The sequence below is a fragment of the Varroa jacobsoni genome, unplaced genomic scaffold, assembly GCF_002532875.2.
Source record: "Varroa jacobsoni isolate VJ856 unplaced genomic scaffold, vjacob_1.0 scaffold_1202, whole genome shotgun sequence".
Classification (NCBI taxonomy): Eukaryota; Metazoa; Arthropoda; class Arachnida; order Mesostigmata; family Varroidae; genus Varroa; species Varroa jacobsoni.
Genome location: NW_019214104.1, coordinates 29,160 through 53,048, shown reverse-complemented (window position 1 = coordinate 53,048; position 23,889 = coordinate 29,160). Strand labels below are relative to the sequence as shown.

The 23,889-nt window shown below is 38.7% G+C and overlaps 2 long non-coding RNA genes across 4 annotated transcripts in view; both read left to right on the top strand.

Moving 5' to 3' along the window:
* LOC111267594 (uncharacterized) overlaps window positions 1–22,208 on the top strand; it is a 32,607-nt gene extending 10,399 nt beyond the window's left edge. Inside the window, exons 3-6 of one of the 3 annotated variants that reach the window (XR_002684731.2) lie at window positions 13,340–13,541; window positions 13,859–13,879; window positions 15,272–15,494; window positions 17,876–22,208. This is a non-coding gene — a long non-coding RNA (uncharacterized LOC111267594). Of the gene's footprint in view, window positions 1–13,339; window positions 13,542–13,858; window positions 13,880–15,268; window positions 15,495–17,875 lie in introns of all 3 variants that reach the window. The other 2 variants (XR_015313879.1, XR_002684730.2) reach the window with 2 other exon arrangements.
* On the top strand, window positions 2,549–5,733 carry LOC111267596 (uncharacterized). The gene is made up of 3 exons (XR_002684736.2): window positions 2,549–2,895; window positions 3,591–3,787; window positions 4,120–5,733. It is a non-coding gene; the product is annotated as an uncharacterized LOC111267596 (long non-coding RNA).
* Window positions 22,209–23,889: the final 1,681 nt, after the last annotated feature.

Genomic DNA, 23,889 nt, shown 5'->3' with positions numbered 1-23,889 from the left:
CAGAGGAGAATTTCGGTATGCAAGGCCCACATAATAAAGTTTACCGTTTATAAATAATAACTCTTCAGCATGTCCAACATTCTGACCAGCAGAAATGGTGGAGCTGTTGGTTAACCAATCCTTGAAATTATAAGGCCTTAATACAACAATCGTTATTGATTCAAAAGATAGTTTTCTGACATCTCGTTACGTTTTTGGGGTCACTGGTCCCGCACATGAACCTTGAGTTGAAGTCTAAATATTTCAAGTCTTAGGTCTGTTAACGCTGTTGGGCTTTCTATCAGACGGAATGGAAGTTTAAAAGCAGTCACGTTTATTTTACGCTGGCTTCCACCACGAAAAGCCAGCACGAGGTCACTGTAATGGTGCTCTGGTAAAATGTTTGCCTACCAGCCTCAAGCTCCAATTCACTCAAAAACGAAGGTAAACATGGTCCGTTTTGTGCCGAGCACCGACTCGCAGGCGGTACCGGACCTAAAACTAGAAGCTTGTTTGTTTATAGGTCAGCTGTTTAACTTGATGCTAATGCTGTTCTTAACGTAAAAGTCAACGTTTTTTTTTTAGGATCACTTCGTCTTTTTTAAATGTTACAAAGGACAGTAACGTGAGTAAGCAAACTATATTCAAGATCCCTCTAAAAAAGCTGCTAATCGTTAATGCTTACCTTCCTGGGTCTGAAACATCTCACCAGTTATAGCTTGAAGTATATTCGGTATATTTTATAAAAAATAACATTATTCTTATACGACATACAGTGATTAGCAACTTGTATCCCGATAAAAATTAATTTTTTGAAAGCTAAATAAAAGACATTGCCTCCTCTCTCTCTCTATCTCTCTCTCTCTCTCATACAATAACTACAAACATATCATCACTTTGTAGCGGACATTCTATCGCTTCAATGTAGCAACTTCTGAAGAATACGGAATTTTAGCAAAGCCGGTTGAAATCTGTTCGAATTAAACCGTGCTACCATCATCCTGCATCGCGACTTCTCTCCTCCTTTTTTGAACCTGCATCCTGAAAAAGAACCAAACAGCACCCTTTCTGCATTGGATTCTCCTAGTTTTGCGATCTGTGCGCTTTGGCATTTCAATCGATGATGACAAATGGCACCCTAGCGAATTTTATCCATCTGAATTTCTTGTTCATCCATTAAAGACATTTGTCCAGATCTGATCCATCTTTGTGTCAGGGTCACTAAAATTGTTATGTTTGTACTAACTTATATATATATATCGTGTTACCGATCGCCGAATCAACATATAATGCTACTAAACCATTTTACCAATAAATATTTAAGCTTATTTTTTTTAGTTATATATAGGTATTCATCTAGCTCTAGTGCACGATTGGAACTCAACATACGCACTGGCCACACTCTTCCATACCCATAAGTCTATTATCCCGTACTCTCATTGAAAGTAAATCGTTACCATAGTAACCCCTGCCGTTGTATTTTTTTTCAGTGGGGGTTTTAGTTAAACATTAGATCCGAACACTCCGCTAGCTTACGGCACAGAAGCAAGGCAAAGCGGATGCAGAAAGCTGTCGTCAGTTACGAAGGAGCAATTGGGGGGTAGGAATGGGCAATCCCATACTATGAAATATACATAGCTACTGTATGTGGGCTTTAGAGTGGATATTTTTTTTATACAATTAGGATTTCACTCGGAAACAGACCACGGCAGTGTGGAAATGTTTCCCTTTACAGGCGTACACCCAAGGGGAACATTTTAAGCTAAAAAAAATGGCTTTCTCCAAAATAGCAGCCTGTTTGTTGTATGTATATTCCGCAAATTAAATTGATCATGTTCTCTATTAAGTAAATCGCTGCCTGTACAGAGATAAGAGAAACGTGAGCAGTGGTTCTTGTAATTTACACGATGGCGGCTCTTGGAATTGGCCGCCCTGGTACAGCTACGCACTGGGGTAGCCCGTACGGCGGACGAAGTCGTTGAGAGCTATTATAAAAAACTATGGGGAAATTTCGCAGCGTCTTCGAGGAGCACCTTGACAGGATTCATTTCTTAAAACCTAAACGCAGATGAAAGCTACACAAAGCTTGTGGTTTACGCCATATCCTTCCTAGGTAAATATTTCGTTACAAGGGCTATGTGGCTATCTAGCTGCTGGCTGGTTAAAACAGTACGTGTGAGCCATTGTCACAAGATGCTGAATCGTTTTAAGCTAAAATGAGAAAAAAATCGGTCAGGTAATATAATTAGAAAACGTGATACGAGTATCATATTTGAGATACGAAATTGTTATTAACGGATGCAATCGTTCCACGTTTGAGGTCGTTCTGCATCAGAGATCCGGTCTACACAGCTGTTTGCCATGATACTTCGTAGTGTACTATATAAGGTTCATCGAAAAGCATCGTCACGCCCATACACGTATTTGATCTAAATCATCCCTATTTGTTTGTCATGATATGTATCGGTGTTGCAGTTTATTTGATTTTACTGCCGGCAAAAACTCACAAAAATATGTCAGGTTGAAACAGCTGAAATTATGATAATAACAAAGTTTGTATTTAGGAATGTCCCTTTATGTCGCGCTGTACAATGTAGTACATTATTAGCAGAAATTTATTGGTCTTCGTTCAATATTATTATCGACGTTCAGGTTTTCGTGTGGAGGTTAGCAAGTTTAACCGTAAAGACGGGTTCGTTTTGTCAGTGGCGATTACCTGTGAGCCCAAGCGAACCCATTTCTACCCTTGCATGCTCACGTACAGAAAGCCGTTACTATATAAAAGATGTTAGTAAGCGCCGAATGCAAAGTATTTACGCAGTGGTTTTCACGTAAGACATTTAAGCAAGTGCATTGTTGTGTTCGATAATCACTCAACCGTCACATTGTAACGGCGGTCTGAAGAATCTGGCAAAGGTAAGCTGGCAAAGGTAAAAGTCGATGAGCTGAAGTCTCTGAGTGGACGTCTATTGGACAATAGGTTCCAAAAGATCGAAAACAGCAGAATTCTTTACAACGCTATATTCACATGCGGTAACCATAATTACACATGACCGTCATAGTTAACAGAAACGCTTATAGTGCCGTGTTTATAAAGAAGTTTAACCGAAATCCGGAGTATTCCGAAATTAGCTGGCCATTTCATTTCATTATACACTAACATAATGGCTTCTAACAGGCCGTTGCAGAAATCCCCGTTGTGATAAACAGACATAACATCAACCGTTTTTGTGAGTGTGATAAAGGATTGTCTCTGATGCCTATGTGCAGGCCCTGTTTAGTCTTGCGTTTGAAAGCTCAATCCAACGGTGCGGAAACGAGCCTATTTTTACTAGTACCATATAAACCGCCTTTTATTAGACCAACAGTTAAATAACGTTCAACATACAAAATTCTTTATGTACATTAGTGTTCATCTTAGGCAACAATAAAATTAAAGTGTCAGAATAATCTACAGTGGCTTTAGATTATGCAGAAAAGTCTTTTCTACTTGATATTTACTCTATCTACGAATTGTTGAGTATTAGATGCCTGTGGTAGGTGGATACCATTGACAGTGTTACTAAAAAGGCATTTTATTTAACTGGGACGCTTCTCGTATTATTTGAAAGTTTGAGGGATTCGTATTGGAATGGAGTTGGAGGGAATTATTTACGTTGACCCAACTAAAATCGTAAGCAATGGATATGTATGGAGCAAGTGCAAGTTTTAACAAATCGGGCACACATTTGTGTTAGCGAATATATGCTATCGCAAGCACTACTCGCCCTTGATATTAGATGTCCATCAATCACGAACTGTTTAAACGGTAAGTTCCAAGCTTTCTTTTCAGACGAAAATAATTAAACTTTTTGAATATAGTTGATTGTTTTAAATTGCCTGTTTGTCATAAGGTCGCGTATACATAGTACGAACGACATGGGTACGGAATCTGCGAAGATCGCTTTATGGTCTAGTCGAATTAGTACAAATAACATAGTGTAAAGCGTGAGACAATATGCATTATATACGAGTACTTCACTGCTACTGTCAAACAGTGGCATCGCGGCCAACGAAGCCCTTTGTGTTTTAATCCCTAGCGAAACAATCAGCTGACTTATTTCCTCTGTGCTACAAGTAATAGATGTCAATTTTTTGTAGCAAAACTGGCCCTGCTACAAGCGGGTATTAGCATACGTTCAACTGTCTTCAGAGCGCAGATCGACAGAATGTGTCAGCGAGCGGGGCCATCAATTCTACGAAGATTGAGGATCTATATTCTCACGGTTAAATCAAGGTGATTAGGTGACGCCTATCTCTCCCACGGATTTTCGCACTTTGGCGATAGGCGATAACTGCGTAGACTACGATAAGCTGACATGTACGGCTGTTTAACAAAATTTATCCAAGACTTTTTCGAAATTCGAAATTACGCAGCGTCATAAGTTCGGATACATATCGACGGTATTTTCCAGCTGCTCTGGCATTGAATTATACGACGGGAATGTATAATACGACTCGTGTGAGGTATTTAAAGCGTAACTGAACAACAATGTAGTTTTCGGCATTCGTCCGTTTCATGTACCACATATTGCGCATAATAGTGCACCCGTAAAGTACGGATTATTTTTCTACGGACACCCCAGCTAGTATGCAATTTTCTAAGAGGGGCCTAGTTTTAATAGCCTGCTGTTACCATTGTATGCTGTTTTGCCCCATTATTATCATCCCTTGTCGTATGTCGATTTTCCCGATCTTTAACCGGACGTATTGGTTTCCAATCGTACCCATCTATACGAAATCCATTCTTTCCTTTACCTCATTCCTTGGGAAACCTTTCGCTGACCACCCGGTTGAGTTCCCAATAAGACTAATTGTTATAATTGTTATTTATCGACCAGAGAAAATCATTCCTATGATACATACAGGATTTACTAAAAAAAATCGCACAATTCTAAAATTCCGTAGGTCGTATCCATGGAGTTGCCGAAATGTTTTGTTGTTACGTAGATGCACTCTTTTCGGCCGTATCTTCTGTTTACGTTCACAGAAACGTTGCTTATACTATTGCGTGGCAAAAAGAGAACAAAGAGGATTTGCATTAAATTTTATTTTAAGAACAGAAAAAGCATACCACCGTATTGAAGATGTTTGCAAATGGTAGAAACCTTTTTCCCTTTCTCAAGGGAACCGTGAAGAAATCGAAGATGACGAATATCTTTACGTCTCAGGGAATCAAGAATTAACGACAACGTCTGACAGGTAGAAGAAATCATTATGAACGATTATCGGATCGATATCCAAGAGGTTGATGACGATATTAGGTTACCATTTAATTCATGCTCAACAGGCTTTTCGACTGTTTTGGGCATGAACTAAGAGACTGCAAAATTGTTGAATTCCGACCGAAAACATCCCGTGCCAAATAAAGCTTGCTCAAAAATTATCAAACGAAGTTAACGAGGAGTCAGAGCTGTGCAAACTGGTAATGGGACATGGCAATATGTTTATGGTATCGAAACTACATACCAATCGCCCAATGAAAGCTTTCTGAAGAGCCGAGGCTGAAGAAAGTTATACTGTCAAGAACTTTAAAAGAGTGGCGCTTTGATAACGTTGGGAACATTAAGTCAGAATCATTAAGGGAAACAAAATATGTTCAAGAAAGCCCGTTGTAAAATTGTTTTCTGGATTCGAATGAGCGCTTGCACAAGTGTGTAGACGCGGGTAGAGGCTATTCTTTTAATAAAAACAAATAGAATTTAAGCCTTTTTATTTTCCTAAAGCTCTTTTACCTATCTATCTAAAATGTTACGTTGAATCGGTGATTCAGAAGTAAAGGTCAGCCATTATCCAATCTTTCTATGCTAAGCGACCCTTTCATCAAAACTAAAAGGTTCCTTTCTGTTACGTAACATCATTGTCAATTTTCATACGAGTCCTGCAGAATTCGAGGAAAACTTTCGTGCAGAAAACCGGAAGATCCTTATTATGGTTGAGATTTAAAGAGCTCGAAAATTTAGTGAAAAGACTGAAAAGAGGTGTCTTTGACCCTTTTAAGATTTTCTCGGCCATTTTGAGCCCTTGTACTTGTAAGATCTTTGACCTATTATCAGCCTAAGGCTTAGGTTCGTAACAATTTTTCGTATGCAGCATATTTGAGCGACATTTAGGCAAGTTCCTATACACCAATAGCATACAAAATTACTGCTATTAAAAAATCATTTGAGAACTATATGTAAGTTTTGAATCGAGGATTTGTAATCGCGATACATGGTAGTTTTATTGTTTTATATAGGTACATGACCGATTGGAAGGACATTTTTTGCAGCTATAAAAAAATTTAGTTCGCACACTTGTTCTGGTTTAGATTGGTACAAATGGTTGCAAATTTCCGAAATCATCAGAAACAACACTGAAGTACCTTGTTTTCCCAAGCTAAATTAGAAATTATTTTTTTTTTTTTTTTTTTTTCTCTAATTATGAAAACTGGTGGAAGGGTGGGTAGCAAAACTGATAACGTTAAAATAGATTTAACAACTTTTTAAAACGACTCAATTTAAAGTACATTAAAAAATTGTATATCAATACATATCCATTGAGCGGCGATAAGCATGAATCTCTAAATAATGTTGATCTTCGGCAACATGCAACATAGAGCTTCCTTTATCATAACGATCAACGTCTCTCTTTTTTTGACGCTGCGGCTCAATCATTCGTTCCCAGTGTTACACTGTACCCTTTTACCGAAAGCAAGATAATCCAAGTCGACATCGTGGCACCTCCCAGACGAACAGTGCTACCGGATGGACGGATCTAGAGATAAAGATCGGTTGCAATTAAAGCCGAATAACCCATTTTCCGCGCAGATATCCCTCACGGGGTAATTATCTATCTATCTATCTATCTATCTATCTATCTATCTAAAAGATTTGGTTAAGTTTCACTGGGCTAAATATGGTAGAGGGCCGAACTTTTTTAACCTTTACATATGACAGTGCTAGAACTTGACGTATTCCCTCTACACGGCATAGTTCACCTTCGTGGAATAAGTAGTGATAGGTTTTCGATAGAAATTCGAGCTTACAACGCCAGAGAGTTGATTTTGTTAAATTAAGAAATAGTATTGTACATGCAATCAATTGACACGCATAGCGATAGTATAAACCATAAGGGTTATCTCTATCGTCGTGCAGCTCATCACTGGTCGACAGCTTTTACTAACAAAACTCCTACAATATTTGTTATAATTTTTTGCGTACAAGACAGGCCTGTACAACTCTGTTATTTTTAAGATTGTTGTTAGTGGTTGTCCTCACTGTATTTGTATTTGCTCTCGCAAGGCCTCTCTAAACATAGCCTGCGAACTGAGTGCGACCCAACCTTTTCACCAGCAGTTATGCAGGACAACATGCCAAACGCTTAATATATCCGCGGGTCTATCGGGGCCCTCTGAGCTAATTAGGAGAAACATAACCTCAATATCTGACGCACAGAAGCAACCTCGAGGTTGAGAAACAATAAATGACATTACTCTTGCCCCTCGCCTTGAGCACATGCTTGTAGGAAATGCAATTATAGCGCTTCACATTTGCATGTATTCGTATATATATATATATATATCTATATATATATATATATATATATATATAGTAAAAACAGGAGGTTGGTAAATTTTATAAATATTCACTATAACCCTGTGCATTGAAAAGCGCTCGCAAGTTTAGTTCCTATACTGGAAAGTTAATAATACTAATTACTATTGTTGGTTGATTTATCGTTGGGCTATAACGACGATTCATTTTAATACGTGTTTGAGGTACCCGTCGTTATTTCTTAGATACTTACCTCGGCTTCTGGACGCTTATATACCTCTCATTAGCGCTCACACATGTAATTCGTCAATCTCATGCATCTCAAAGTAAATCAATAGTCGTATATGTTTATCCCACCAGTTAGCTTTTTTAGGGCATAAGAAGCTTTGAATTCACACGGGAGAATAGGCAAGCTGAGGTTCTGCTCAACCCAGAAAGTAAGCTGGGCATGGGAATGAAGTCTGACCAAATTGCATGCTCTCACTTGAGGAACTCGAGATAGCGAGCTGCATTCATGGTGCCGTTCTTGGTAGCAAATGCTTTTAATGTCCAGTGCGCAGACAACTATCACCTTACACACCCAAGCCTACTCAATATTGCCACGAACCCAGTTTCTCTTCTGGGTGGCTGGCGGCAGAGATCGAACCATTATCATCTACGACAACCGTATGCGTTTTTGTTAATTTCGTCTTTGAAAATTGTGCCACACGCATTTCTAAGTGGCCTGGTGTCAATTTATGGGGACCAATTCTTTTTTATTTAGTTTCGGCATTTGTGCTACAGTTCTGCGACGGATTACATGTGAAATACAAGTTTTGACCTACAACGTCCTTAGATTATAAACTCTACTTTCATGCAAAGCTTGTGGCAATGCATTTTCATCACTAACCCTCAACATACTAATCTACTTCCTTGAAACGTCTGCACCATTTACATACCGTGCTTTTGGCTAATATCTTTACCGCTCTGCCAGAGATTTCTCCAGTGCTGTGATCTTCGAAAAGCATCAACTTGACCTCTGAGTGTTTATCATTGCGATTAAAAAAATGTTTTTCCTTAGTTCTTCGTATCTTATATTGAAGTAAATTCAATCGGTTTTCGTTCGCAAACTTCGTCGCATAGATAAAATGTTAACGCATAGATAAAAAAAAAAATGGACGGTTGGGAGCGAAGGCTGTCGAATCCGTTCCCAACTGTTTATTATTATAACAGTTATATGAACTTCATCAACTACCAGGTAAACACCATTTCTTTGGCGATTTGGTGCCATGGTTTTTGCACGGTATTGTCGTATTAATCATGCGAATCATAGGACTTTCAGTCTTAACTGGACAGTTGTAGAGAAGCACACGTCAAAGACGCATCTCAATGACTTTCACAAAATTCTGTAAAACATTTTTGTAATAACTATTTGGAAAAGTTTGCTCTCCAAGCTGAGATAAACCGTATGTGACACCGACTACAGTTCATAAACACACACACACGGAATCATCAATAGGTGAGCGACCGGAATAAATGCAACCTCTAATACACACGTGACTTACGTAAATCGTATCAGAAATTTTGGTATCGTTATCGTTAATTTATCTACCCATTATTTTTTTTTATGAGTTTACCGCAATCTCCTGTCGCTATCAGCAGGTGGCTAGCGGGAAATGCTTGCCAAGTAGTTAATGAAAAATGTGATGCTTGGCTAATTTCCGTTCAGCTTAAAACAGACCGGACATATTTACTGGAAGCTAAAAGCAAACGACTAGCCAATCATTGTGATTATATCCTCATGCTAGAAGACTGAATCATGTTAGACTTGACAAGGCAGGAAGCTTAGACGGGGTACGATTAACGCTTGCCGGCGTAGCGCTGAGTAGACACTTATATACTGGATAATTAAGTTTCGGATGTTTACCGCTAGCCTCTATACAAACCTATAGACAAATATGGATCATTCCGTTTTTCGTGTTTATCAATACAATGGTTATACACAATGAGGCATAGCCGGTGATAGCGGTCCGTGATTGGGCTTGATCATACGGTAGCAAGCTTTTAGTAAATGTTGACGATATAGGAATGCGATGTATCAAGTGAGATATAGTTAGAGTATAAGTTAGGAGCTACGTACGATCTTTACTAGGAACTGTATAGGCTTGTAAATTACATGTTCGGCGTCAGTCTTCGCAAAAGTTGCTTAGATAAAAATCTTTCTAGCCAACCGAAGTTATCATTGGCAATTTTTTTGCGCATTGTCCGACCTATTTAGAGCATTCGCTGTCGTGCAAAATTCAAAGTTCATGGGCTAATAGGATGTTTACTTTTGTAAACAGCTAAAAAAGCGATGATCCTTTACGATAGCAGTCTGAACCGAAATCCTAAAAACACAAATGCGTTAATTTAACAATTTGTCCTAGTTTAATAGGTAATAAGTGCTTACTAAAATATATTTTTAATTAATTGCGAAACGCGAATCAAAATGTATGCTCTAGTGGCCTTTACCAACACATCGCTCCCTAAGAAGCCATTTTCCAGCAATACCTGTTTCTATTCAATTTTCTAATATGCCACTTATTTTTATACTGAAAATTGACTTATCATTACATTTTGCTGTATCTCAATTTCCCCCCTTTTTATGATCAGACAGTACTTCAATGGCGTGGGTGCATTGAACCTAGGATCCAGTCGTCCTTATAGTGAGTTCTCTATGCCACCACTTTTATTGCGTAGCTGGGTCATTATATCGTATAGCATAAAGCATAAACGCAATTACGTATGCGCTCACCTTACATGGCACGTTGTCCTGATTCTCGATCTGTCTTTACCGAGCCCTCACTACTGGCAAGCAGATCAAACTCCACTCGTCTCTTGCTAAGTGTAACCGTACCGGAGTGCTTCTACTACTCATTGAGCGAGCCTTAATCTTCGTTGTCAAACTCCACCAGAGCAACAATCACCTCTTCGCCGAGTGTCTCTATAACACCCTAATCGGTCCACTTGGCCTTTTTGCTGCTGTCGGCTACAGCTTTGGCTAAAACCCACCCACTTCGGTTGGCCAATTCGTCGTTATTTCTTTGGCGAGATTACACGGATCCCTTCTTTCACTAATCCTTCCAGACCGAGTCAGGCCACATATCTACCTTGGCCTGAAGGCACAACCGCCGCTCGTGTCAGCACAAAAGCACTGCACTAACGGCTGTCGCTACGTAATATACTCGGACACGTTTTGTCCAGCGAAGTGAGTATTAAATATAAAAAGAGATACATGAGACGTGCACCACGTTTCCGCAGAGTCGTTTTCCATAAAATTTGATCAAGATAGATAGATAGATAGATGATACAAGAATTCCATAATCAAATGTTGTTAGAATGAACAAATATATTATATATCAATTAAGAAATGTGCAGCTACCTGAAAAGTTGTCAATACTAATGTTAGCCTAAACTGGTTATTGCAGTAATATGTCTATGCTTAAGCTGGCTAACTTCTGGGTGACCGAGCTGCTTAAAGTTTGGTGGCATCGATTGTTTCTTCTTGTCTCTTCCTAGACACGTTAAGCGGTGTAGGTGGCGGAATTCTAGGGGGAAAACAATTTTGCGAACCCTCGTTTCCCCCAACTAATAGAAGTCTGTTCGGCAACCGTTCGAGCGACCATTAATGAGAAGACTAGCTAAATCAACTCGTGACGGTCTTTAAACTTTAGGTTATTTTATACTATAAAATGTACATACAGCATTATGACGATTTCTAGTCTATAATGACCAAGTAAGTTGCAAATGTAGGAAGTCAATGACGACCCACTCTGTTATCGAATGGCCACTCCAATGCTATGTGATTATGCTCATAATGATGTTCCTGGTTGCGCAGTCATGGTGGGCCAGGAAGCCTAAAGTATCACGAGTGTGCACGCGTACCCAGCGGCCTGAGCACCATTCGGCTTTGAATAAAAGCGATGCGTTTTACTGACTGTGAGTGAGGAGCCGCCTATCAAGACTGTTATATACAGTAGCGTAGTGTCATTCACTACATAGACAAGCAATACTTCACGATCGCATCTATCTGTCCTCATTTTTCAGAAATGACTGTTTTTTGACATTCTCTACCGAGTATTTCGGTTTCCTAGTTGCGGTACACAATACGAATTGTAAGAATCTTTTATAACTTACTTTTATATTTACTTCTTTGTAAGGCTGTCATCATTTTCCGTGGGGGTAGGGAGAGTGCATTGGGCCTATGTATGGTTTTAGATTAATCTCGTTCATTGACGACCCAGGTAGGTGACGTTTATCTACCGGCTGGAATCGATTAGGTCATAGTAATGATCTAAACCTTGAATAATACCCAAGATTGTCCTACTTAAGTATATGCGGGTCCTTTTATTCTATTCGTATGTAATTAGTGTATTTCAGTAGCATCTACAACATGAGTAGATGATTTATCTAGCATCTAGACTGGTCTTTTTCATGTTTCAGATATAACTGGGTTCCTAGCTAAAACGACGGACGTTAAGTAGAATTTTCAAACGTTTCAGTAAGCAGTTGCACGATGCTTGTCCATTCAGTCCCCTAGCTAATAAAAGGTTTTAAAAAAAAATCATAATGAATTTCACTTAACGATAAATGTTCCTTTGACTCATTGCCCCATTGTCCATTGTCCTCAGTTGCGTAGCAGGCTCTGGCAGTAGAAGAAATACGTTACCATTTTTAGAAGAAAAGTTTAAGTGTTTGCATTAACGTAGAACCATATAAAGGTCCTTAAGAAATAGGATAGCGCTTCTTGTACGCATGCTTTTATATATATTACATCGTGCAAAAAGGGCCTTTTCGCTTATGAAGCCACATGAAGTAAGATATAATGTATTATATTGTAAGGGTATCAAAAGTGCTACTGATTTTAATAGGTTTTGACAGAAAGAATGAAAATAGAATGATGTCTTGTGGTCATACTAACCCTGCTTGGCTGCCAAGTATTGGAACTTCCTACTAACTTATCTCTGACTATAATCGTTTTCGGTTGCCTTTAACATCTCCCCTTAAAATTAACTGGTGGAAAACCGTTGGAGTTGTTGGCACACGATAACTAACTTAACTTAAAGCATCTATTGTAGTCGAGATTGCGCTATTATATATGTTACCTATATTTCTTACATTCTGTCGTGATCACCACGAGAACGGCGCTGTTTGATATATCGTGCCGTTCGTCTCGATTTGAGATTGGCAAGCTTCTCATCCATTGAGAGATTTTAGTTTGTCTGACTTGTTCTTGAATTGAAATTTAGCTGCGTAGTCAGAACCGGTCGTTGATTCGGGCTTGAAGTGGCGCAGATACCATCTGCTATCGCAGAGTTCCATCAGATAGAATTCCTTTGGTCCCGAGGGCATGTCAGTGTTGATCGAGTTCGCGGTTCAGATTTACGTTGCTCAAGTTTATTATATTGTAGGTCGGACAAAGCAGATTGATGAATTGCATCAAAATATGACACCCAGTCTTATTCAGCATCAGTGCCTTTGCATAGATCCTGTCGCAGTAATCGCCATTGAAACTGCGCGATCTTTGTTCTGACTTCTCAAATCGCCGATCAGGATTCCTTTAATAGAATCGGAAAAAATTGAGCAGAGCATAAAATCTCTAGTAGAAAATCCATATGTCCTGCTACATACAGCTTTCCCAACTCTAGCTAGTTAAATGAACAGTTTTATATTATATAGTAAACATTACCTGTGCTACTACTGTGAGAACTTTACTACAAATGTGCCACCTAGAAAAAGAATTTTATCTAAAACTCCTTTTTTTTTAGGATATCGATAAGGTGAGTTATAAGTGAACTCCGAATAATGAAATGCGCTATTGAATTGCTCTTAGCGGAGCAGTTTTCCCAGCCCAGCTTCTGCCAATCTCCGGTTCGCCCCATCACGGACAGTCACCTATGACCCCATTTGCGAGCGAACATATCTTTTCCTGAGACATCTAACCATCGAGTCGTCGGATAGACTATACAGGTATAGTAACGGCTGAACGGCCCAGTGACATTCTCTACGAATACAAAGGGCTGCATAGTGTGTTCCGTTGTCTGATCCGAGCCGCGCGTGATGAATGGCATGCTTAGTACGAGGGCACGGTAGCGCCTGAATACTCGTTCTTTCTCATCAGACGAAAAAGACGGCAGTTTTCGCACTCAAAGCGTACGCTAATCAAGCATTACCTTGACACCGCCGCTTCTTCGTCTTAGTGGGGTGCCACATAGCATGAATGTATACGCTCATAAATCTTGATCTGTTCCAGTAGTACTGCCAGTTTTCCCTTGTTCTGTTTTCAGCCTCTCCTGTATTTTGTTCAGGTAAGACAAAATCTCATTTCACTCACTCATTTTATAATAGTAGTTGCACCAACGGCTCTGGTAACTTTAAGCAGGTTCTATTTGATAGTATGATTGTGACACGCGAACGATGAACAGTTCACGAAAACCTGTGATGACGGTGGCATTGGCAACGAATTTAGCTTCAGAAATATGTGACCATTTAAGGATTAGGGATGCCTCTATTGGGCTCAAGAACGCCTTGTTTTTCTGCTTTCGACATTTGTAAGGTATACAACCGGATTGACAGAATTACTTGCAGGTAATCTGCTAAGTTGAAAAAATAGGTGCCTTGATTTAGAGGCCGGAGCACGTTCTGAAAGGCATTACCTAGATTTTGATCCTGCGTTTACGGCCAGGAAGTCCTGAAAAAAGACTGTTCTCAAACCATGAGTAGTAATTTTTGATAAGGGTTTAGAGGGCAACGTTTAATTTTTTTTCCTTTAGAACCACCTTCCGTAAAAAAAAAAAAGTAAATCAACTGTGGCATGATGCGTTCTCCGGTCTCCGACTGGCATCTTTGCATGTCATAAATGCTTCTAAGCAGTTTTTGCAGTTCTAAAATCGTACGTGAAACAATTACGTTTGTTTGACACGCTACATCTGGCGTCTGATTTCCGAGTAAATTCTGTTCGCTACAGAATACGGTTGCAACAGACTGATCGGCGGCGGAAGTCGCGTAATTTATATTCAGCCGAGGAGAAATAGACGAATACTGGTAAAGGCAAACCAATTTTATCGGTGTAGCAACGGATCGATATGAATTACTGAGCCAAACCTAGGTTGACTCTAAAATTCATTTTAATGTACTGATATCGCGCCAACAACAAAGCTATCTAAAAGAAAATAGCAACATGGTTATATTACAACGCACGTAAATTACTACGCAGAGTTAATTACAAAATATTCACTTCAGAATATTTCGATTTACATAATTAAGTAAAAAGCTTTGCTTCACGTATTTTACGTTCTTGCTTTTGAATGGCTAACGACCAAAATAAAGTTGTCCGATGCATCGCCCTAATCTACTTGGTGCGATCCGTTATGGCCGTAGTTCGCCATATTACACAATTACGAGTCTGTCACTCAGTCAGGGCGTAAAATCGACCATTGTGTGTTCTTAGACATTACAGCTTAGAACCATAAAATGTGCCCTTCTCTATCCGAAAACATGGGTGTGGATGTTGGCGTACTCTCAACCCATGCAATTGCTCGCGTTCGATCCTGTAAAACGTTGCCGTCAATGCCGGACCAGAGATTGGCCTAGTGCAATGGTCAGAATATTCCCATATCTCCTGCCGCTATCCAGCTGATATATGGTTGAAACGATATAGATTAAGGATACAGATATTAGTTTTTTTTTGTCTTTAGCAGGGCCATGTGTATTTATGGCGTTGATATGCGCCGTTTACTCCGTCAAAGTGTGTGACGATGGTAGGAACTGCCGTTCAAACCGGGGACGGACTAAAGTGGCCGGTGCAAGTGGATGCGAGATATGCCCTCGCGCTGGCGTTACGTGGGCAAAGAGATACGGGTATTCGTTATGATGACAATGGAGGCGATCCAGGTAGCCAACTTGGCCTGCCCAGTAGTCAAGGTACGACAGAGATAGGCTTCAAATTGCTCCTTCCCGGGGCAAATTTTAGGGAAGGGTATTAAGTGAAGATGTTACCTAAATGTGTTATGCTCTCTTGAAACAAGGAAAAATCTAACACATAATTGCAAATAGAGATTAAAACAAAATCGCGAGATAAACGCGCCATTATGGCAGTACGAGAAAAATAAAGGAATCGCATGAAATACTTTACAGCGCTTTTTGCATGACCGTTTCGAAATAAGGTTGTATAGCGACGTGACATCTCCAGCCTAGTAGCATCTTTCGTAGAAGATATGGAACAGCAGAACCGCACCTATAACCTAAACTCCATAGTGTTAACGACAAAACGCTACCTTAGCGCCCATAGAGGCAACCATGTCGATCCTTATTAGCTTGCCTTGGACTCGGCGCATTAAGCTCATGAGAACTTGACGGTAAAACGCAACTAACTGGATACAGAAGAAGTAGATTTTATACTTTGTTTTTTCTTCTTCTTTTTTTTTTTTTAGCGATTGTATGCAAAATGTAGATTACATCTTTCAAGATTAAATCTTTCATTTCATCGTGGACGTCGAATATTCGATACTTCAAACTCTACTTTAGGGATCAAACGTCCTCGTTTCCTTTCGTTACCTATTATCATTTCCTGCTAGTAGCCATCAAAGTTATACTAGCTTAAGTTCTTGATGTAGAACTTAATGTGATTTCAAGTTCTGCAGCGATTCTATCGACTAAAATTGAAAATATTTTAAGCATTTCAGGGTAAAAACCTGAAACAGATTGTCCAAGCAACTTTTCCAAATTTATATCTATTGAAAAGGGAAACTACTGAAGTAATATAAGACGAACGGCTGTCATTTGAGAGGATTGCAGAAAAAACGTTCTAAAAAAATATACTTACATTAGGTAGCAGACTTTAGGTAGCTCATTATGTAAACCAATTTTTGACTCGACAGTCTTGATTTTTTCATTAAATGCGTTCTTTGTCTAATGATTTAGTTAACGAATAATAAACGCATAATCCATATGGTGTTCTTCGGCATAAACCAGATAATGATAATCTATGTAAGAGACTCTATCAGGACATAAGTTGCCATAAATTCGCAAAATCTTCCGAACATTTCGCTCGTAAGATCTGAATTGAGAAATTTCTACTGCTCCGAGAGCTTTATATGATAAACTTCATGGGGTAGCATTGAATTTTAATTAAACGTAAGAAAGGAAACCGGCAAACTGTCACCTATATCAATCCTAGCTGGTATTACGAAAAAGACACACTAAATCGAGCATACGTTTCATTTTATAGTAGATTAACTGTGGGTCCATTCATTTTGTATAATTACCTGGTGGCTGTCGAGTTGGACGGTGCATTTGTCTGGATCCTTTTCCGGTCTCATTTGTCTGGGTCGCTATAAGTATTTGTTTTGCGGTAACCCTGTAATTTAATGGTCGGAAGGTCATGCATGACCTTTTCATAGATAGGCCATCAAAAAGTAAATGGATACGTGCCGTGTAACATTCATTGGGGCCCGTTGATTAGTTTGTTTCCTAATCTACCGGATCTCATGATACTATTAATAGAGGTAAACTACGGCTTATCAAGCATAACACATCCGACATTATTGAAGCAAGTTCAGGCGCCGTGCACCATAGATACAATCGTATTTTATTTACCTCCAAATACTGCAAGTATCCTTGTGTTTTGCTCGTTTATTTACGGTTTATTTTAGCATTTGAAAAGAAGCATTTGCAGGAGCCACCCGCATTACACAGAAATAGGATATATGAGCACACATTTCCACAACAGCCAATGCCGATAAACATGGTGACCTTTGCATGATGTCTAAGTAACTCCAAAAAGTGTAGATAAACAAACGCTTTTTCCTTAAATAAGATTAATCTCTAACCTATCTAGCCACTCTCTGACGACAAAAACATGTATACATAATTGATTTGTTATAGTGACAAAGAGGTACATTAGGCGTTGAGGTCCGAAGTTCATCTTAGCGTTTTTGAAAACCGTACCGACCTTTCATTATTAAATCATCTGTGAAGGTGTTCATATATGATACGTGATTGTAATATTTCTATAGCATAATATGCTTACATTTCCGTTTATATCATTGATCTACTCAGTATTAGTACGGTTTTGCATTTAAACGAACCTGTCCATCTTATATCCATCGATTTCATTGAACTCACAAAAAAGAAGTACTTCTATTACCACTACACTGATTTTTCAATACCGTAACATTTTCAGTTTTTATTACATTTATATATGTATATATACAAAGTGCAACGACTAAATTAGGACTGCTTTTGACTTTTGGCTTGCGACCTCACGAATGCACTTGTCCTTGTTTGATGAAAACTTGTTTCAGGTAGATAAACTTGCAGCCATCGCGAAGAACTGTATTTTGCCATAGATTTTTAGCCGAGATCAGCAATTATCCAGTTTCCTCATACGCAACAAATCCAAGGTAGTACATTTCTTCTGTAAATATTTATCTGTCGATCCTAGCACAGCTCGGTAGACAATTTACGGCAGACAAAACTCACTGTGAACTCTACAGCTAACCGGAGATGTCCAAAGGTAAATTTATGACAATTTTTCCGCTGTTATTAGGTCATTGATAAATAAATGTTTTGTGGATCTGTACCGCATCAACAATTGTTAACTAGGACCTCAGGCCCACGTTATCTGTCAAGAAAGTCAAACGAATATATTTCTGAAAGCAAAGAAGCTAAAAGATTTCTTCGGTGTCGTTTGCGTAAACGTGAAGTAGCGAATCGTTCTCGATACTTCTCTGAGAAGAAGTTATTTTATATTGAGAGATCAGTCGCAGAAACATCTTCAAACAGGCCGGAAGCCTTAAGTTACACTAATCGGTCAGTACGCGCTTAGCTACTTGAGCAGATGGGCATATTCTGCGATGCTGCACAATCTAGATTTAACTTACTATTACTTGACATTGCTACATGTGGAAAGTGATTGAAGGAGCGTCTAACAAATCTTTCTGATTGTAGAACGACAAACTGACAAACATCACTGATTGTAGAATTACTTTAAATTTTGTAAGAGATTTAGATCAATATGATCGAGGCGAACGGCGGCTATATCGAGTAAACATAATTATTAGGAATGACGCTTTTAGAGTACGCGCATTTAGCTCAAAACGTATGTTTTGCTTATACTCAGTCTTGGAAGCATTTGGTTAAACTAATATAATACATTCCGGATATATCCGCAAGATCGATAAACCATAGGATCCTTTTAATGATTGTACATGTTTTGGATACGCGGAACCGCTCTGGAGGCGATAGAAATGCTCGTACGCCAAATGCTTTTTTGTCAGCTTGGTTGAACCGTACATTCAACAGAAAAAAGTTAAACATATGCAATAGAAGGTTAGTCTTGTTAATGTTAAATATCTTCTTTCAATAATTCCTCTCGTTTTTTTCGCTCCTACCTTGTGTACGAACCGTGAATGAAGACATGAAATATAAATATTTTGTCCAACTTCCAACTTGACAAAGTACTACTTTGTAAATTAGTTATTGTTTTTTTTTTTTTTTTTTTAAATGGTAATTACAGTTTTGACATTTACTAATAATAAGTGATGAGATTAGACGTATGGCTTTTGCCTGTGCGATTGAGTTGTTCAGTCTTTCATTTCTGGTATAACTTAATTCGATTTCATATGCTCCGAGCGTGACGTTAGCTGATCCTTTAAAGGTAAGGATTACTGCTTGCCAAACGAGTCGGACTTGAACTTGTAGCGCTAGACAAAGAACTAACTACGACAATCCTCTGCGAATGCAAAGATCCTGTCTATAAAACTTCTTGAGGTAATCCTCTTTGTCTACGTAAATATTGTACCGTATCCAGCCAAACACAATTGTTACTGCAAACTATCTACGACGAGTCTTAAGCGGCGCATCTTTTAACGATCATGGACAAGCTATGTGTGGATTAGAAAAATTATAGATCGGCTGTAAAGTTTGTTCTAGAAATCGCATCACTGTGGCTAGAGTTCCCAGCGTCCGAGCAGTCTTTAAAGCAATGTGTAGCTTCGAGACCTAGCTGCGGTTAGAAAGAAAACTCTACAGGCCACTTTTATCCCGAAGGCCCTTCAAATCTAATTCACTGATAGTCACCAAGGACAGCTATCTTATAGTGGATGGAGATCGTTAACAGCAGTTGTCGTTAATAGGCTTCATGTATAGACGCTTATCGGATCTGTTTTATCCCTATTGTACCCCTATTGTGTGCGTGTGTAGAAAGCTATTGTAGGCCATTAAAACCTTGCTGGAAGAGCCTAAGGTGTCGAGAAAGCCCCCTCGCGCTCCTTATATTGTCTGAACGGAACGTGAATTTTGGCGATGATGATTGCTTTGCTCTCTATATAGTTTAAGACTGTAAAAATTCTATATACTTGTCGGTAGTCATTGCTAATATGTTCTGGTAGACGTTTTTATGTGATCTTTTTCTAAAAAAAAATTTTAATGTGATCTCATTGCCCACTTGTAGAACTGAACTACATACCTACTGAATAAGAACATAATGCGGTATGTGGATGTACAGGGAATAAATTCGAAAGAATCAGCTTATAACTTTTTTCGGCCTTGTTTTCGATAAAGAATTGATATTTAAGAAATTTAATCCTGATCCATTTATCGTCTTCGCCGAAGAACGCGTTCAACTCTTCGAATTTCAGTTTTTTTTTTTTTCTGTAGAGATCGACACAGGTCGAGCAACAAGTTATAGGGGAGAATAACTTGAAAATCAAATTATGACATCTTTGTCATAACGAGACATATTATCGGTTTATAAATGCCCTCGTTGGGGTACAAACGTGCTTCACAGTCACTATTCTGAAATAAACGTTAATTGAGAGGTAAAAAGCCGATTCGGAACCTTACGTACTAACTGACTTCGTAGTTATAGGAAGTACGCTACAGGCACGTGCGGGTCAATCGCAAGATAAACGGATCATGCAATAAATATCTTAAGAAAAATATCTAACTGGCAAAGGTAACCAGTAACCGAAGATCGTTGGAAAAGTCGAAAAAGTGACACCAGAGAATCATTATGTACATAGCTTTTATCCCACCAATAAATATGATATATAGTTCGCTTTCGTAACTTCTCTAAAAGTAACGATACTTGAAGATCCTCATGACATTTTCCCTAATCCCCTGAACGTGTGCCAACTATTCTGTTAAGCTCAACCATATACAAGTGCTACTTCTACGGATAGTAACAACTAGGTCAACAATGGGGTACACAGCTCTAAATGCTGTATGTACTTAATTCGTATACTTTTTTTATATAGCAACTTTAAAGGTATCCTCTTTATTTCAAACTGTTCCTTTTCGTACAACTCAATAACGGACACTACTTGTTTGTGCATATAACGAAATGTTAAAGCGTAACAACCTTATAACGTTATTGTTTGTGTCAAATATAGCTTGTTCTTCAAAAGTGTTTATATATGGACGAATAAGTTTGATTGAATTGTTGTCCACGTTTACTACGGATTACGTTTGAGAAGGTGCTTCTACTTCGTATAATGCCTCACAAGCTTCTTTTATTGACCTAATCCTCCAATCGATATTTTTTCAACCATCGGTGCGGTAGCAAAATCAATCTAAAGATCCATAAGTGTAAAAAAAAAAACTAGGCAAGGTAATTTCAGGACGGAACGACTAAAGTCGTTTTTATGGCATTGCCCTTATCAATGCCTATTGCGGCGCTGTCGCAGAAAATGAATTGGGAAGTATAGAACACGTTAAGTATAGGCTAACAGAATAACGTCCGATCTTGGCACTTGATATGGTTAGATTCTTTAAAATTTGACTTGCCCTAAGACACCTAACTACACGTCGCTAGAAATATCGATTATCAGATAAGCGTAATGCCGTTATTATCATCCCCCTTCCACTACAGCTGTCTTTCGTCAATGCTTGCGTCTCTGGCCACTCGCCGAAGCCTGTTTCAAGGCTCAGTCTACAGTGTGGACGCGTCTCCGAGCTAGACATCAACGACCTCCCAAAGCTTGCTCCTTTATATTGTATCGCACAGCATAACTATGTAGGAAACCAGCTATTTGTCATCCGCTTGTCAAGAGAGTGCCACGTAAACTTGTTTACTTGGCTCAGTGCGGAACTGTTGAAGGGTTGTTGTTGTTGTTTGGGTACGAAAAAGGGGGCGTTTGCTGGATGGGCACGAGTCCTATATCACCTTCAGACGCCATTGTAAGGCATCAAATGGACAGTGGATACAAGAAATTACAGCATGTCTACTATACTTTGCAGAGAGCAGGTCCTTTAACCACAGTCCGCTAGAGAAAAGTCAACGTAGTTTAACAATTATAGCCGACCAAGTACGTTAACAACCTATGGATGGCAGAACGAACCCCGGGCGGAATATTCGTAGAATGTATCAGTGATTTGGTTGTTGTCATCGAGTTATATCAACTTATAGCGTTCCCGTAGTACACCGTAATATAACTTCAGTATATGCAAGGTTTATTGACGCACGCTAAAGCTCAACTCGCTCAATTTCGACTCAACGTTATTCTACGGCACTACAAATAAAGATATATTAAACAAACGCCATGTTTCAACGATAGACTACTAGGATGACTCTGTTTATGAGCTGAATCAATATACCTATATTTGCTTGAGAATTCTTTTTTCTATTTACTTCGATCGGCGTAGTAGTTTGTTTATAACTGCCATGGCTGTATTAGTAAATATAATTAATATATAATATAATAAAAAGAAATATAATTTTTCTATATGGTTTACAAAGTATCGTACTTTTAACATAACCAAGAACAGTTATGTCTCATTGGTAGAAACTTAAAACGATTAATAGCCAATAACTGCTGCAAATAAGTTGATCGAAATACTGCTTATGTAATTATCTGAGCCTATACCGCAAAGGCTCTCTTGTTAGGGTATGGACTTTATCTCAGGGAGATGTATATAGTATTATTTATCGGGTAAATTTAAAGATACGTGACGAAGTCTAGGTTGAAGGCTAGATGGATAGACCTAGTTGGTTAAGCTGAAACTTTCATAAGAAATACTGGTTTAAACGTATTGGCTGTTTTGCACCCTATCTTTAGCTCTTTACTATAAGATGTTTATCGCGAAAGTATCTTTTACAAATTGCGCTTTTACAGAACAGGAACTTTCGACTTGAAAATAAGCAGAGAGTTTTCTTTCTTTGTTGTAGATGCGTCAAATCCCTGCTGGCTCCAACAGATTAGCCAAACAATATTTCAACATACTATTATCCAACTCATATGTGCTCAGATGTCCACGCCCCCGGCTGGCACTGTATTTCGAAATAGCTACTTTTGATTACATTCTTTCAATGACGTTTATCGTACGAAGAAGCGGTCCTGATCACACACAATCCACAAAGCAAAGGCCATGGAAACCGTATAAATCGAGTAGAAGAAAGACACTTATGAAGGATACAATGTACAAGACGTAGTTGTAGGTCGATATGAGGCGTCCATCTATAGGCTGCGTTCTAGTGTCATACAATATTTATATACTATCTTTGGGATTTCCAGTAAGGATCTTTGCCCGAAAATTTGACAATAATCAAACATAGCCGAAACCGATGAAATGGTTTTTGAAACGTGGGCAAACGTTCGAGTCTTTAGTTAGAATCCCAATGATTTCTGTCGCAGAGGGTAAACTTACTAGCTAGTAGCCAATTTGGCCCTTCATGAGAAAAGTAGCTTATAGTTAACAGAGCATATCGGGAATCGCAGCTACCATCCTCATGTTCATCGGATATATCACCGGATGGCATTTTAAAAATTATAATTTGATCTTGAATAGTAGCTCCGGCAAACTCGACAATCAGGCCAGACCAAGGTTCGCGGATGAACGCTCCAGATCACGGCGATTCAAAAGACTTGCGAAGAAATTTAAGCCAACTTCAAAAAGGCAAGGTCGCCTACGAACCACGCCCTAATACGAACGTATACTTACTGCTGTTGTAATGAGTTTATGACTGCGAAAGTTACCAATTTAAGTCTTTAACTTGGAGTGAATATGCATTAAAAAAGTTGATTTAGCAGTACATCATGCTTCCTATATTACGTAAAGTATTTAGAAAAAATAGTTTGTTAATTGACTCCATAAAGAGTGTGTTTTAAACTACTAAATATATATCAAATTTATATATTGAATTATATCAAATGTCTTTTTTTTTGTTTATCGATGATAATTTCTCAATCTTTGCTAATCTTTAAAAAACTTTTTTTTTTTTTTTTTTTTTTATAGAACGATAATTTTCAGCTGCCGCTGCATCTACGTGGAGCTAGTATACGTAATTTCGCTTGTTTGTTGTTATTGAATAGAATTT